This window comes from Lolium rigidum, chromosome 3 (assembly GCF_022539505.1).
Source record: "Lolium rigidum isolate FL_2022 chromosome 3, APGP_CSIRO_Lrig_0.1, whole genome shotgun sequence".
Classification (NCBI taxonomy): Eukaryota; Viridiplantae; Streptophyta; class Magnoliopsida; order Poales; family Poaceae; genus Lolium; species Lolium rigidum.
Window position 1 is genome coordinate 122147736 of NC_061510.1, and position 16225 is coordinate 122163960.

The 16225-nt window shown below is 42.4% G+C and overlaps 1 pseudogene; it reads right to left on the reverse strand.

The window, feature by feature from the left end:
* Positions 1–16225, reverse strand: part of LOC124695444 — a 31601-nt pseudogene that overhangs the window by 14115 nt on the left and 1261 nt on the right.

Consider the following 16225-nt stretch of genomic DNA (forward strand, 5'->3'; position numbering starts at 1 on the left):
ATGTCGATGGCTCTGCCACGAACAGACAACAGAATTTGGAACACCATGACACTATAGAGAGGACAATACAGTTGGCTCGCCAAGCTCCTCCTCCTATGTCACCGGACATTTGTTGTCACCTACATCAGTTTTATGCAAATGCAAAATGGTAATTATATCATCTTGGGTATATTTTCATAAGCTCTCATCCTGAACATATTTACCTGCATCTTATTTCTATTCTAGAAATTATTGATGTGTTTACCCCAGATTTAGTTATGAAACCATCTTTTAGGATCAGTTAAACTAGCGAAGAAAGCATTTATGAATTCACTTTACTATATTGTCTATTGTAAAACTGGTAATTAATCTGGGTTTGGCAATCCTGTATGCAGGTGTGAACATGATTTTATTGACAATTAGGCAAACATTGAAGCCATTCTCTGCTAAACCTGACACTAATTGCAGTCGGTAGCACTTTTTATTTATTACATTAGTTAATTTTAAAGGTCGTTCAATATATGTTCAATATTAGTAAAACTGCAACAACACAGGTAGCATCATATTGTAATATCAAAATAGTAACTTAATATTTGTTGTTTGGTACAAATGATTCTCATGAGTGACGATTTTTTTTTTTTTTTGCATATGGCTTGCCTGTTTCATTACATATAGCTAGGCGTAGCTACATGTATTTTTCTCCAATTACTCACTTTCTAGATGCTTATCCTATGAGGAAAATAAGAAAAAAATAGTTGGTCTTTCCGGACCTGCTCTACGGTTAGGTGCTAACTTATAATTTGTTACAGCATGGCCATGATTTCTCATACTAAACATCCTAAAATTCAAATATGGCAATCAAGCCAAACAAGTTTTATGCATGTCCGTGCATTTGGGACTTGGCAAACCACAAGAGCTAGCTGAAAAAAGCATGCTGCATCTACCCTTTAACTGGATGAAACACAATGGCGGAGATTTCACCAAACAGAGATGTCAACGTTTGTCTGAGATACATGAAGTTCTATCTGGTATGCAATTATTTTTTTCAATGAAATCGATGTTTCGAGGTGAAAATCATCACATTTGTCCTATATCCACTAATACTTCATATTCCAGCTACATTCTATATTTCTATGGCAAACTAGGCGGAGGAAGGCATGATGATGTTCTTTGTGTGCAGGTTACCGGGTTGGGTGTTGGATAACTAATACAACTTTGCTTTTGTTGTTTTTACTTGCATGTAAAAAAAAGGTATGGTCATTTCGAATATGACGCGACTTTTCCATTTGTATTCAACTCTGGAAACCATATAAGTATGACCATTTTTGCAAACATAATGTGGAGGATATTTTATTCCATTGTAAGAATAGATTGTTAGCATGTATATAACTTGAGCCAATTCAGATGTCTACGTAATTATTTACCCAAGGACTATTTGCGCATTTTTTGTGATTATACTATTGGTTGTTGTTTTGTGATAAATGGATTATACATGTAGAAATTACCAAAGGAAAGGACTCATAGACAATGTAGACAACATGGAAATAGAAGTTGCAGTTGCATGCATAAGCTCGACTGAACTAAAAGAGATGCAAATGACAATTGAATATAGGGGAATATCTACAAAAACAAAAAAATCATGAAGGTTTAGTAGAAAGAGTTGAGTTGACAAGGGTGTGCTATTAAACTTTCAACAATGGTGAGAACAAATTTTATAATAAATAACTTCAAGAGATTGAAGACAGACTATGTGAGCCCCGTATGCCAAGACGGTGCCAGCCTCCCTAGCATCATGCCGACCCCTGTTGTCGCGCTTCAGGCCGTGTCGATCATGCGCCCTGCACTCTTCGCCTTTTTGCCCGGTGAACAAATAGACTAATCGTTGGAATAAGGAAGCCGATGACGGCCGATCGCAATTTAATCTTGCGACCGGCTGTCATCGGTTTCCTTATTCCAACGATCAACCTATTGGTTCACCGGGCAAGAAGGCGAACAGTGCAGGGCGCGGGACACACGGCTTGAAGCGCGGCAACACGGCCCGGCATAATGCTGGGCAGGCCGGCACGGTCTTTGCATCAAGGACTCGTTCACTCGGACAGCGAGGGACTGGCGTGGTTCTGCGCCGGAGATGCAGATCGGCGTTGTTGTGTCGTCAAGCACCCGTTGACGGAACGCCGAACGGGGAAAGGGGGCCCTTCTGCAAAGTATTTGTGTTGACCAACAATGTATGAGGCACATATTCTATTTTGTCATTCCATTTGCTTTGAGATTTTCAAAATGCCGATGATTAAAATGTTTGGTCACCGTACACTCGGGGGTGGCGTAAGTGAGCTCGGTAAGATAGCACAAATATCAATCTCTTGTGCATCGGACTTGGCCTCACTGACGCCATCCCTAAATGTTAATATTTGTGTTGACCAACAATGTATGAGGCACTTATTCCATTTTGTCATTCCATTTGCTTTGAGATTTTCAAAATGCCGATGATTAAAATGTTTGGTCACCGTACACTCGGGGGCGGCGTAAGTGAGTCTGGTAAGATAGCACAAATATCAATCTCTTGTGCATCGGACTTGGTCTCACTTACACCGTCCCCTGAATGTTAATATTTGTGTTGACCAACAATGTATGAGGCATTTATTCCATTTCTCTTGTGCATCGGACTTGTTGGTCTCACTTTCTTCCATTTTCATCATAGTAGGAACTCGGATGAAGGACCCCGATGCAAGCGAGCTCTGGTGGGTAGAGATGACAGAGCAAAGGAGGAACCGGATGAAGACTACTTTGTATCTCGAAATTGTGAATTTTGTATGAATTAAGAGTTGTATGCAAAACATTTGACACTTGCCACTATATATGTATCTCGATCGGGCTCTAAGTAATGTGATGATGATGTCTATGTTATATCTGTGCAATGTACATGATATTTATATTATATCTGAATGTTGCTGTATATAACCTGTGTATCTGTGTATCTGTATTGCTGTCTATAAACTGCATGTGTATGTGTATAGCAGGCAGCACAAAATCTTGTATAATACAAGAAAATTCTGTGGCGCACTAAAAACCAATTCTGTGGCGCACGCTTTTCTGTGGCGCACCTAAGAACTAGTGCGCCACAGAAACCTTAATTCTGTGGCGCAAGGGCAGGTGCGCCACAGAAACCTTATTTTTGTGGCGACGTTTCTGTGGCGCACCTCCCGTGCGCCTGATGACCCACAAGTATAGGGGATCGCAACAGTCTTCGAGGGAAGTATTACCCAATTTATTGATTCGACACAAGGGGAGACAAAGAACACTTGGAAGCCTTAACAACGGAGTTGTCAATTCAGTTGCACCTGGAAACAGACTTGCTCGCAAGAGTTTATCAGTAGTAACAGTTTTATAGCAGTAGCAGTAGTGAAATAACGGCAGCAGAGTAACAAAGACAGCAGTAGTGATTATAGTAAACAGCAGGATTAAAATATTGTAGGCACGGGGACGGATGACGGGTGTTGCATGGATGAGAGAAACTCATGTAACAATCATAGCAGGGCATTTGCGGATAATAATAAAACGGTGTCCAAGTACTAATCAATCAATAGGCATGTGTTCCAATTATAGTCGTACGTGCTCGCAATGAGAAACTTGCACAACATCTTTTGTCCTACCAGCCGGTGGCAGCCGGGCCTCAAGGGAAACTACTGGATATTAAGGTACTCCTTTTAATAGAGTACCGGAGCAAAGCATTAACACTCCGTGAACACATGTGATCCTCACATCGCTACCATCCCCTCCGGTTGTCCCAATTCTTGTCACTTCGGGGCCTTTGGTTCCGGACAGCGACATGTGTATACAACTTATAGGTAAGACCATAAACAATGAATATCTTGATGAAGCAATAACATGTTCAGATCTGAGATCATGGCACTCGGGCCCTAGTGACAAGCATTAAGCATAACAAGTTGCAACAATATCATAAAAGTACCATCTACGGACACTAGGCACTATGTCCTAACAATCTTATGCTATTACATGACCAATCTCATCCAATCCCTACCATCCCCTTCACCTACAGCGGGGGAATTACTCACACATGGATGGGGGAAACATGGCTGGTTGATGTAGAGGCGTTGGCGGTGATGGCGGTGATGATCTCCTCCAATTCCCCGTCCCGGCGGAGTGCCGAACGGAGACTTCGGCTCCCGCGACGGAGTTTCGCGATGTGGCGGCGTTCTGGAGGGTTTCTGGCGACTTCGACTTCTCTCCGTGTGTTTTTAGGTCGAAACGAATAAGTAGTCCGAAGGAGGGCGTCGGAGGCCGGCCGAGGGGGCCACACCACCTGGCCGCGCGGGCCCCCCCTGGGCCGCGCCACCTGGTGGTGTGGGGCCCTCGGGCCTCCACTTCAAGTTCCCTTCTGGCTCCGTTAGTTTCCCGGGAAAATAGGGCCTTCTGCATAAATTCCGAGGTTTTTCCCGAAAGTTGGATTTCTGCACAAAAACGAGACACCAGAGCAGTTCTGCTGAAAACAGCGTTAGTCCGTGTTAGTTGCATCCAAAATACACAAATTAGAGGTCAAACAATAGCAAAAGTGTTCGGGAAAGTAGATACGTTTTGGACGTATCAACTCCCCCAAGCTTAGCTTATTGCTTGTCCTCAAGCAATTCGGTTAACAACTGAGCGATAAAAGAACTTTCACGAACACATTTGCTCATATGATGTATATATTCTCATGATATGGCTAATACTTAAGCAGTTCATAATGAGGCACATGCAAATAAGATCATCTAACAGCTATGTCAATCATGGAGAGGTACCAACAATTAATAATAAGCATCAAGAATCATGTACATAAGCAAGATTGCAATGTTCATAAGAGAGTATGATAAAGTGGTATCTCGCTTGCCTGTATTTGATTGGCAAAACATAAATGCCCGGGCACCTCTGGAGTTCATAGAAAGACTAGAAGTAGTGATTGTCAAAGATAAAAGCATCAAAGTTGTACCACAACCAATCATATTTTGAGACAAGCATATTATACTAAGAATGACAGTTGTGCTCTCAAGAAAGTGCTCAAAGAAAGGATGGAGACATAACATAAAAGTAAAAGATTGACCCTTCGCAGAGGGAAGCAGGGATTAACATGCGCTAGAGCTTTTCATTTTTATAAATCAGGAGTAAAATTATTTTGAGAGGTGTTTGTTGTTGTCAACGAATGATAATGGGTACACTAACTACCTCGCCAACCGGACTTTCAAGAGCGGCTCCCATGAATTATTGCATATTTATTTGGCACTCCTTCCAACCTTTCTTGCACAAACCATGGCTATCCGAATCCTCGGGTGCCTGCCAACAATCTCATACCATGAAGGAGTGCCTTTTTATTTTAGTTTTATTATGATGATGACACTCCCCCAACCTTTGCTTACAAAAGCCATGGCTAACCGAATCCTTCGGGTGCCGTCCAACAATCACAAACCATGGAGGAGTGTCTATTTAAGTTTAATTAATTCGGGACTCGGGAATCCCATTGCCGGCTCTTTTTGCAAAATTATTGGATAAGCGGATGTGCCACTATTCCATATGAGAGTCCGTCAAAAGTAAATGACAAGGTTGAAAGCTAAACACCACATACTTCCTCATGAGCTATGAAACATTAACACAAATTAAGAAGCATTTTGAAGGTTTTAAAGGTAGCGCATGAGAATTTACTTGGAATGGTTTGAAATGCCATGCATAGGTATTTATGGTGGACACTCTGGAATAACTTGGTTTTCATGTATTTGGAAGCACGAGCAGCGTTCCCGCTCAGTACAAGTGTAGGCTAGCAATAGACTAGGGAGCGACAAATCAAGAGAGCAGTAACTGTCATAATCATGCTTGCGGCAAAATAAATTAACAGATGCATAAAAGTGATACAAGAACTCTGAAGCAATATAGATCATCGAGGCTTAATTGACTTTTTGTTCAGTCATATGCATGCGTGAGCATGTGCCAAGTCGATATAAATGAATTATTCAGAGGAGGATACCACAATGCCATACTTACTTATGAATAAAACAATGCAAGCAAACATCCATGACATGCTACTCATATTAATAGATTGGAGCTAAACATGAGAGATCATAAACTACTAGACTTTCTCAAATAACATATACCTCACATGAACCAACTAAGCATGCTCACATGGATGAGTATATGTACAAAAATGAAAACAAATAGAGTTCATACCAGCCTCTCACCACAATCGGATTGTCGTAGATCGTCATTATTGCCTTTTCACTTGTGTAGCTTGGATAATATGAAATGAAAACCACGCTCCAGCCACCGAAGACCATTGAACTCATAAAGAACTTTACAAACCAAAGAAGAACAGCAAATATTTTTGGTGTTTTCAAATTTGAGAATAAGAACAAAAGGAAACAAACAAACAAAGCAAAATCTTTTTGGGTTTTCTTATAGCAAACTAGCAATAGCAAATAAAGCGAAACAAATGCAAGAAACCAAGATAAACAAATGGTGAAGAGAAACAACAGAAATATTTTTGGTCTTTTTGTGGTTTGGGAAAGAAACAAAGCAAAAACAAGAAATAGCAAACTAAAAGAAACACAGAAAAGCGAGATGGCAGAAATCTGCCAAAACCTGACAGCAGTACAGAAATCGATTTTTAAAAAAATCTTACGTTGCTCAGTTCAAAAAGTGTTCAACTAATGAAAGTTAGATAACAACCTGGGGAACCTGCACAAAAATTTGCAGCTCAAAATGACGCTCTGGCTATTTTTGAGAATTTTTACGGTAACGTTCCAGAATCTGTTTTCAGGCAGCACTTCCCCAAATATCATCTTCCTCTCATTAGAAAACCACTCAAACGAATAAAGCAAGTATGTGCAAGTATCCAGCAACCATAATATGCAAAGAATGAGTGATGCCGGTATACCTCCCCCCAAGCTTAGGCTTTTGGCCTAAGTGGAGTTCAACCCCAACGAGGGTCGTTCCTCGCCGGTGGGTAGTCCATGGAGTAGTCATAGTAAAGCTCCTGCGCAGAAGAAAAGCGTGGAGGCTCCGCATATCCACCATGTTGATGCGAGGAACTTGCTGCATCGGATGATGAGTCGAGGTCCTCCTCGACCTCTATGTCGTCTCTTGCATGTTGGCCTCCTCTCTCTATGTGTGCATTCAGTGCACCTTCTGTGACCGACCAATCTCCCCTGGAATCAAGGTTAGACAGAACAGGCGCAGGCAATCTTACTAATTTCTCAGTTTTCTTAGTTATTCTCCAGACTTTCTTATAAAATATCATCTTATAATACAGGTTACCCAAGTTGGAGGAATCTGAAACAAATTCATGTTTAATCATAGAGGCTATGTCAAGTTTTTCTACGGGGAACGGAATATCACAATGATGAGGTTCTACATTATGAAAAGCTAGTAAACGAGAGGCGATGAGGCCTCCACACACTCCACCTTTCTCACGGTTAGTAGCAAGTCTATAAGCTATTAATGCCCCCAAATTATAAGACCTACTATTTTGCAGTGCTGCAGCTAGAAAAGCCAAATCCGGGATAGAAAGTTTACTACCAATCCTTTTGGCGAGAACGCATTTGGTGATAAAATAAGCAAAGTAGCGGATAGCCGGGAGCTGAATACTAGTGATTTCACCATTTTCACCTGAGAAACTCCTTCCATCGCAAATCATCTTGTAAAGATCCGAGAGTTCTTGCGGCGATCCCCTTATCTTTTCGCACGACCCCCATTGCGGTATTCTAATTGCTGCACAAAAAGCACTAAATGGCAAGTTGACAGTTTTATTGTAAATTTTATACTGGACCGTGGGGTTAGATCGCGACCAATTAAACTTGAAGTCCTGCACAAAAGCCATAGTTAATTTTACATATTGTCTTGGCTCTCCTTCAACAAAGTCACTCAGCCCTGCACGAGAAATTAGAGTTTGAACATCTTCAAATATCCCCGCGCTTCTCATGAAATCCGCGCACGGGTAGTAAGAGGGGTATACTCCCTCTTCACGATTGACTATCATAACTTGTTGGACTTCCAATTCTTGCTGGTTCAAGTGATATCTATTCCATTCCATTTTCTGAAATTTCAACAACCAATAAAAATTTGATTTGATTTGGTGACATATAATTGAGGGAAACTACCATAGAAACTTGCTAGAGTACTAATCATGCATCAAAACTAGTTTCTACCACTTAGAACAAGCATGCAAGCTCACTAAACATGTTACCTACAGCAGCAAAATATTCAAGATATACTCAACCAAACAAAATTCTACTTGGATGGGTGGAGGAGTCACATACCGAAGAGCAAATGTGCCAAATTTCGGACAGAAATCTGGGCTGAGCAAAGAGATCGAGAAATCTGGAGCTCTGGAGCAAAAACGCGAGAGAGATGAACTTGGTACGAGTTTTTTCGGGAGAGAGAAGGTGCTGGGAGGAAGAGATGGCAAAGTGGGGCAGAGGGGAGCCCACACCACATGGTGGCGCGGCCACCTCCTTGGCCGCGCCGGCCAGTGGTGTGGCGCCCTCTGGTGCCCCACAGGTCATCCTCTGGTGTTCCCGTGTGCCTCGTCGAAAAATAGGACCAACGGTATAATTTTCGCGAATTTTTGAAAACTTTGAAAAATGCACATTTTCTGGGTATTAGGTTTATTATTACTGGCCAGGAAATTTTTTTTTGAAATCTCAAATCAACTAAGAAACTTTGCAAATTAAAAGTGCTACAGCAACTAAAGCAAGTGGAGAAAGAAAGAGATGTTGTTTACCTCCTCTATGCATATAAAAGGTATTTGTTAACAAGGTTGATCAAGTCTTGTCACCAAATAAATTTTACATAGCATATGAAGAAATAAACCTCAAATCAATCATGTTACCTTGAATTGTATTGATATGGATCCAATCACAAGAGTTTGATATTCTTCTTTATGCTCATATATAGGACAATCGATGGATCCCACTTTGATAGTTCTCACATGAGAGATAGTATTAACTCCGCACGCTTTCTCAATCCTCTTGGGGAAATAAACGGTATGTTCCCTATCATCAACATTGAAAGTAACCTTTCCTTTATTGCAATCAATAACAGCCCCTGCGGTGTTAAGAAAAGGTCTCCCAAGAATAATAGACATATTATCATCTTCGAGCATTTCCAATACAACAAAATCAGTTAATATCAAGCAGTTAGTAGTAACTTGAACAGGGACATTCTCACATATACCAACAGGAATAGCAGTAGATTTATCAGCCATTTGCAAAGATATATCAGTAGGTATCAACTTATCTAAGTAAAGTCTCTTATAAAGAGAAAAAGGCATAACACTAACACCGGCTCCCAAGTCACATAGAGCAGTTTTAACATAATTATTCTTAATAGAACAAGGAATAGTAGGTATACCGGGTCGCCCAACTTCTTTGGAATTTTGCCATTGAAAGAGTAATTAGCAAGCATAGTGGAAATTTCCTCATTGGGGATTTTCCTTTTGTTAGTAACAATATCTTTCATATACTTTGAATAAGGAGGCAATTTAATAGCATCGATCAAAGGGATTTGCAAGAATAAAGGTTTCATCCAATCACAGAATTTATTATAGTGTTCTTCTTCCTTTGATTTTAGTTTCTTAGCAGGAAAAGGCATTGACTTTTGCACCCAAGGTTCTCTTTCATTACCATGTTTCTCAGTAATAAAGTCTTCTTTAGTATACTTTTTATTTTTAGCATGCTTTTCAGGTTCTTCTTCAACCTCTTCTTTATCCGGAGTATCATTCTTATCATTATCATGTTCATTACCACTTTCAGTTTCAGCATCGAAATAGAAATACTATTAGGATCATTAACAGAGTTCGAGAGGATTCTACAACATTTTTATGTTTCTTTTTCTTTTTCTTCTTAGAATGAGCACTAGGTTCAATGCGTTGAGAATCTTGTTCAATTCTTTTGGGATGCCCTTCAGGATATAGAGGATCCTGGGTAGAGACACCACCTCTAGTTGTTACTTCATAAGCATGTTTCTCTTTAGAATTATTCCCTAACAAGTCATTTTGCACTTTAGTGAGTTGATCAATTTGAGTTTGAATCATTTGAAAATGTTTGACAAGCATCTTAACATCATTGGAGGTTCTCTCCACAATATCATGCAATTGACTAATAGCTTGAGAATTTTCCATTAAATGATTCTCTACTCTCATATTAAAATTTTCTTGCTTAACAATATAATTATCAAACTCATCTAAGCATTGTGCAGGAGGTTTCGAATACGGAATATCTTCCCTAGTAAAGCGTTGAAGGGAATTTACCTCAATCATGGATGAAGGGGGAATTATCTCACATATATCTTCTATAGGAGGTAGATTCTTCACATCTTCGGATTTAATACCTTTCTCCTTGAGAGACTTCTTGGCTTCCCTCATATCTTCATCATTCAATTTAATTAAACCCCTCTTCTTCACTATTGGCGTTGGAGTTGGTTCAGGCGTAGTCCAATCATCATGATTCCGGCCTATTTTAGCCAATAATTCTTCAGACGTCGTCCGGAGTTCTTTTCCCGAAAACACAACCAGCACAACTATCCAGGTATGCCCTAGACTCAATGGTTAGTCCACTATAAAATATATCAAGTAAATCATGCTTTTCCGGATCATGCTCAGAGCCGAGCTCTAATAAGAGAGCAAAATCTCGACCAAGCCTCGGGCAATTTCTCTTCATCTCCCCGTTCAAAATTATAAATTCTCTCGCAAAGCAATATGTTGAGCACTAGCAGGAAAGTATTTGCGGAAGAAAACATCAAGCAATTCTTTCGGACTTCTAATAGAATTTGGTGGCAAATTATTATACCAAGTTTTAGCGTCATCCTTTAATGAGAATGGAAAGATTTTAGCAACAAAGTAAGTACGCATCTTGACATCATCAGAAAACAAGCTACTCAGAGTAGATAACTCAGTCATGTGTTCAACAACACTTTCTTTTTCGGTACCACAAAAGGGTGTTTTCTCAACAATAGCTATATGAGATAGATCAAGAGAAAAATCATAATCTTTATCCCTAATATTTATAGGAGATCCGGCAAATTTAGGATCGAGGAGACAGTTTATATCTAACGATGTGTTCTCACAAGCAACTTTTTAATTTTTCTTGCATCAGTAGTAGCATTGCATTTTTCAATAAAATCATCATCGAGCTCCACATAATCTTCCTCAAGATCATCACTAGAGTATTCAAGTTCAGGTGAACTAACAGGTGTAGTAGCATTAGGAGTTTCAGTATTTTCAATTTGTCTAGATTTAGCAATTGTAGCATCTAGAAAAGATCCCAATGAACCACTATCATCAAGCACAGCAGAAACATTATCAATATTATGAGAGTGTTCAGATTCAGCAGATGTATCCGCATGCGAAGCATGTGGCGGTGAAACAAGTTTATCAATCACAGATGGTGAATCAAGAGCAGCAGAGGTATTCAGAATTGTACCTTTTCTTGTAGTGGATGGTAATATAGCGATCTTAGTATCGCGAGGTTTACCCATGATGGAGAATTTGCAGCGAACAATATTAATCCAAGTGAACTTCCAAATAAAGCTATGCTCCCCGGCAACGGCGCCGAAAAATAGTCTTGATGACCCACAAGTATAGGGGATCGCAACAGTCTTCGAGGGAAGTATTACCCAATTTATTGATTCGACACAAGGGGAGACAAAGAACACTTGGAAGCCTTAACAACGGAGTTGTCAATTCAGTTGCACCTGGAAACAGATTTGCTCGCAAGAGTTTATCAGTAGTAACAGTTTTATAGCGATAGCGAGTAGTGAAATAACGGCAGCAGAGTAACAAAGACAGCAAGTAGTGATTATAGTAAACAGCAGGATTAAAATATCGTAGGCACGGGGACGGATGACGGGCGTTGCATGGATGAGAGAAACTCATGTAACAATCATAGCAGGGCATTTGCGGATAATAATAAAACGGTGTCCAAGTACTAATCAATCAATAGGCATGTGTTCCAATTATAGTCGTACGTGCTCGCAATGAGAAACTTGCACAACATCTTTTGTCCTACCAGCCGGTGGCAGCCGGGCCTCAAGGGAAACTACTGGATATTAATGTACTCCTTTTAATAGAGTACCGGAGCAAAGCATTAACACTCCGTGAACACATGTGATCCTCACATCGCTACCATCCCCTCCGGTTGTCCCAATTCTTGTCACTTCGGGGCCTTTGGTTCCGGACAGCGTACATGTGTATACAACTTATAGGTAAGACCATAAACAATGAATATCTTGATGAAGCAATAACATGTTCAGATCTGAGATCATGGCACCCGGGCCCTAGTGACAAGCATTAAGCATAACAAGTTGCAACAATATCATAAAAGTACCATCTACGGACACTAGGCACTATGCCCTAACAATCTTATGCTATTACATGACCAATCTCATCCAATCCCTACCATCCCCTTCACCTACAGCGGGGGAATTACTCACACATGGATGGGGGAAACATGGCTGGTTGATGTAGAGGCGTTGGCGGTGATGGCGGTGATGATCTCCTCCAATTCCCCGTCCCGGCGGAGTGCCAGAACGGAGACTTCTGGCTCCCGCGACGGAGTTTCGCGATGTGGCGGCGTTCTGGAGGGTTTCTGGCGACTTCGACTTCTCTCCGTGTGTTTTTAGGTCGAAACGAATAAGTAGTCCGAAGGAGGGCGTCGGAGGCCGGCCGAGGGGGCCACACCACCTGGCCGCGCGGGCCCCCCCTGGGCCGCGCCACCTGGTGGTGTGGGGCCCTCGGGCCTCCACTTCAAGTTCCCTTCTGGCTCCGTTAGTTTCCTGGGAAAATAGGGCCTTCTGCATAAATTCCGAGGTTTTTCCCGAAAGTTGGATTTCTGCACAAAAACGAGACACCAGAGCAGTTCTGCTGAAAACAGCGTTAGTCCGTGTTAGTTGCATCCAAAATACACAAATTAGAGGTCAAACAATAGCAAAAGTGTTCGGGAAAGTAGATACGTTTTGGACGTATCAGCGCCACAGAATCCATTTTTCGTGCGCCACTGATGAGGCTTTTCCTACTAGTGGAAGCACCCGTGGCACAACTTGACTGCGGCCCACGGCCGGTCATCTTCGAGAAGCCACGAGAAAGAAGCTACAGGCATCTGAAGGCCCTATACTTGCGAGGTTACATCAATGGGCAGCCTGTCAACAAGATGTTGGTAGACACCGGAGCGGCGAGTTAACATTATGCCATACTCCATGCTACGTCGGTTAGGACGCTCCAGCTCGGATCTGATCAAGACGAACGTGACACTGAGCGATTTCAACGGACAAGCATCTGACGCACAAGGTGTTCTGAGTGTGGATCTGACCGTAGGGAGACTGAAGAAGCTCGGGGGTAACTCACCCCGAAGGTCCTCTCCTCTTGAGAGCCGATTTAGCTCAAATCGGCTGGCTCTGCATGAGAAGCTCCCTCAGACATAATCAAGCCCAGGTCCATTCAGCTAATTTGCGTATCCTCGTCTCTGTTTCGCCTTGGCTGAGACTCGGGGGGCAACAGGCCTGGTAGATGCTCTATTGAGGAGCCGATTGGGGTACCATCGGCTGATCTTCGTTGCAACCTTCTTCACAAAATGATGAGCGCTCGCTGAAGGGGATCGCTGAAACCGGTGGGAGAAATTTAAGGGCTCTCCTGGAAATTCCACATTATCTACCGGATAGAAAATCATCAGGTGAAGAATTGAAGGATGAATCGTAAAGGACCGATGCATTACTATCGGCTCATTTCGCATTGGCAAAGGGGACAAATCGGCTAAAATAAGATCAAAGGAAATCGGCAAAATCAGAGTGGGGAAAGTTCTTCATTGATGGATTTCTTACATGAAGAGCTGATTACTCTCAAAAGAACTAATCCTTGTAGAACAAGGAGCAATCGTAACGGATCAGATCTACTATACTACGATCAAGCGGGGTGCCGCCCTTACGCCTAAAATAGGCGTAAGGGCGGCTAGACATGCAAGGGTTGCACTACGAAAACATGTAACATGAAGAACAATGCTAACCCTAACATGTCTAAGATAACTACGCTGCTCGCCATCAAAAACGCTTCAGCACGAGCAACGCATGAACAACATGGGTAGGCTTGTGCTGCCTAGATCGCAAGATGCGATCTAGGCAGCATGGTGCTTACCGGTAGAAACCCTCGAGACGAAGGAGTTGGCGATGCACCGAGATTTGTTTGTGGTTGAACGTTTGTTGTTTATTCCATAAACCCTAGGTACATATTTATAGTCCAGGGGACTTTCTAATGTGGGCGTGCACTAAACCGTGCACGAGATAAACTCTAACTTTTAATCTAAATACAATCTATGGTAATTAAAGATACATGGGCAATATAGCCCAAATTCCCTAAACAAGGCCGCTTCAGAGATCTTCCACGTGTAATCTTCCAAGCCCATCTTGACCGCGGCCCACCTCTGACTTGGTCAAATTCTGGTGATAACAGGTATGTAGGGAGATATATGGATGTATGAAACTGACCAAAGAGTTTCTTGGTGCCAATCTCCATCTGGTCGAGGTAGTAGGTGAGGTTGGGGTTTGCCCGCGCCTCTGTCCGGGAGACATTGATGAGTCCGGCGACAGCAGCGAGCGAGGAACGGATGTCGTGGCTAGCGGACGCGAATGCGTTGCTCTTATTCATGCTCTTGCGCTCTGCCTGCTGGAGCACTTCCTTCTGCCTCATGATGTCACCCTGGAGCACCGCCTCCCGCGACCCCGACCGCCACAACGCCCGCGCCATGAAGAAGCACGCCACAGCCGCCATGGCCGGGAGCAAGCACACGACAGAGACCATGGCCACCCCTATCTCGTGAAACATGGCCTCCTTTTGCCACACCAGCCGGAGTCCCTGAAGAAGAAGGAGATGATTATCTCTGGTGATGTTAGTACTATGCTGTTGCGGCAGACGACCAATCTGAAATTTTCAAGCATGTTGCGTCCGTGGTAGCTGCTAGTACGATGAAAGGATCGAAGTGAGGAGCAAAAAATCATGGAGGTTCAATCTTTCGGATCAGTGGCGGACCTAAGATTTTATCAATGGGCATGCCGCACAAAAAATTTAATGGCCATTTCAATAGAAGCTTTTTACCAATTCAACAAACAATTATAAAATTTGCATCTAATATGATATAAAAGCAATAAATAATAAGCAATCATGAATTAAGTTGGAAAGTTGTATAAATTACAATTCCTTGATGCAGGTTCATGGGTAATGTATAAGTTTCTCTTCATAACTAAACAGTTTGAGCAAAAATGCATATAGGACAATGTATAGCATGTACAACATGTTTAGCAATACCCCGCAAAAAAGAAAAAAAAAACAAGTTTAGCAAAACTTAGCAATGATATGAATCAATAGTTCATAGATTAGTACAGTGCCTGCTGAGTCTGGATGCATGGGGCGTACCGACGTGGATTACCGTGGCCTCGTGGGATCCCGGCCGGCGATGGACGAACTGGCTTGTTTGCGCTTTGCGGCGTATCGGCCCAAGCAGCAAAGGGAGAACTGGCGTCTAGGTTCTTGGCCCGGTGTGCCGCGTGACGGCGTGACCAACATCCAGACAGATTGGATCATCTGAAGCGGCGATCGATGATTCGCTCATGCTCATATGGACGAGGACGACTGGACGAGTGTGGCGGCATGGCCGGCTGGTCGCTGGCGAACTGCCGTCGGCTGGACCTAGCTAGCTGGGCATGGGCGTGGCGCCAGCCTCTGGCGACCTAACATCTCTATTCGCTGATCGTGGAGAGGAGACGAGCGGAGACTGCAGGCGGGGTCGTGGGATCAATCTAAGCAGTCGGACGCGGTCGCTAGTACTGCTTATCCCCTAATTTTTCTCTCGATAAAACATCTCCGATTGCCTGATTAGCCCAGTCCTTAAGATTTTCTGCTATGCATGGCTGGGCTGTCTGCTTCGGATCCGTGTGATATGGAAGCAAATCTGTTTTCCATCACTTCTCCTCATGGAAAGTTTCTAGTTTTTACGTAGGCATGCACCTTATCATCCTGGATAGTTAATGACATTTGTTTTGTGAAGATTTCGCAGATACTTGACTCGTTAATACGTGCGACGGTATAATTACCTCACTATTAAAAGCTTAATTTGGTGGTGCTGTGTTTGCAAAGGGAGAAAGATGGGCCGTCCTTATGTCTATAGTTAGAAAAGTTTGCTCCCACGAAGTCATCACGTTTCTACTACCATTAGATTTGCATCCA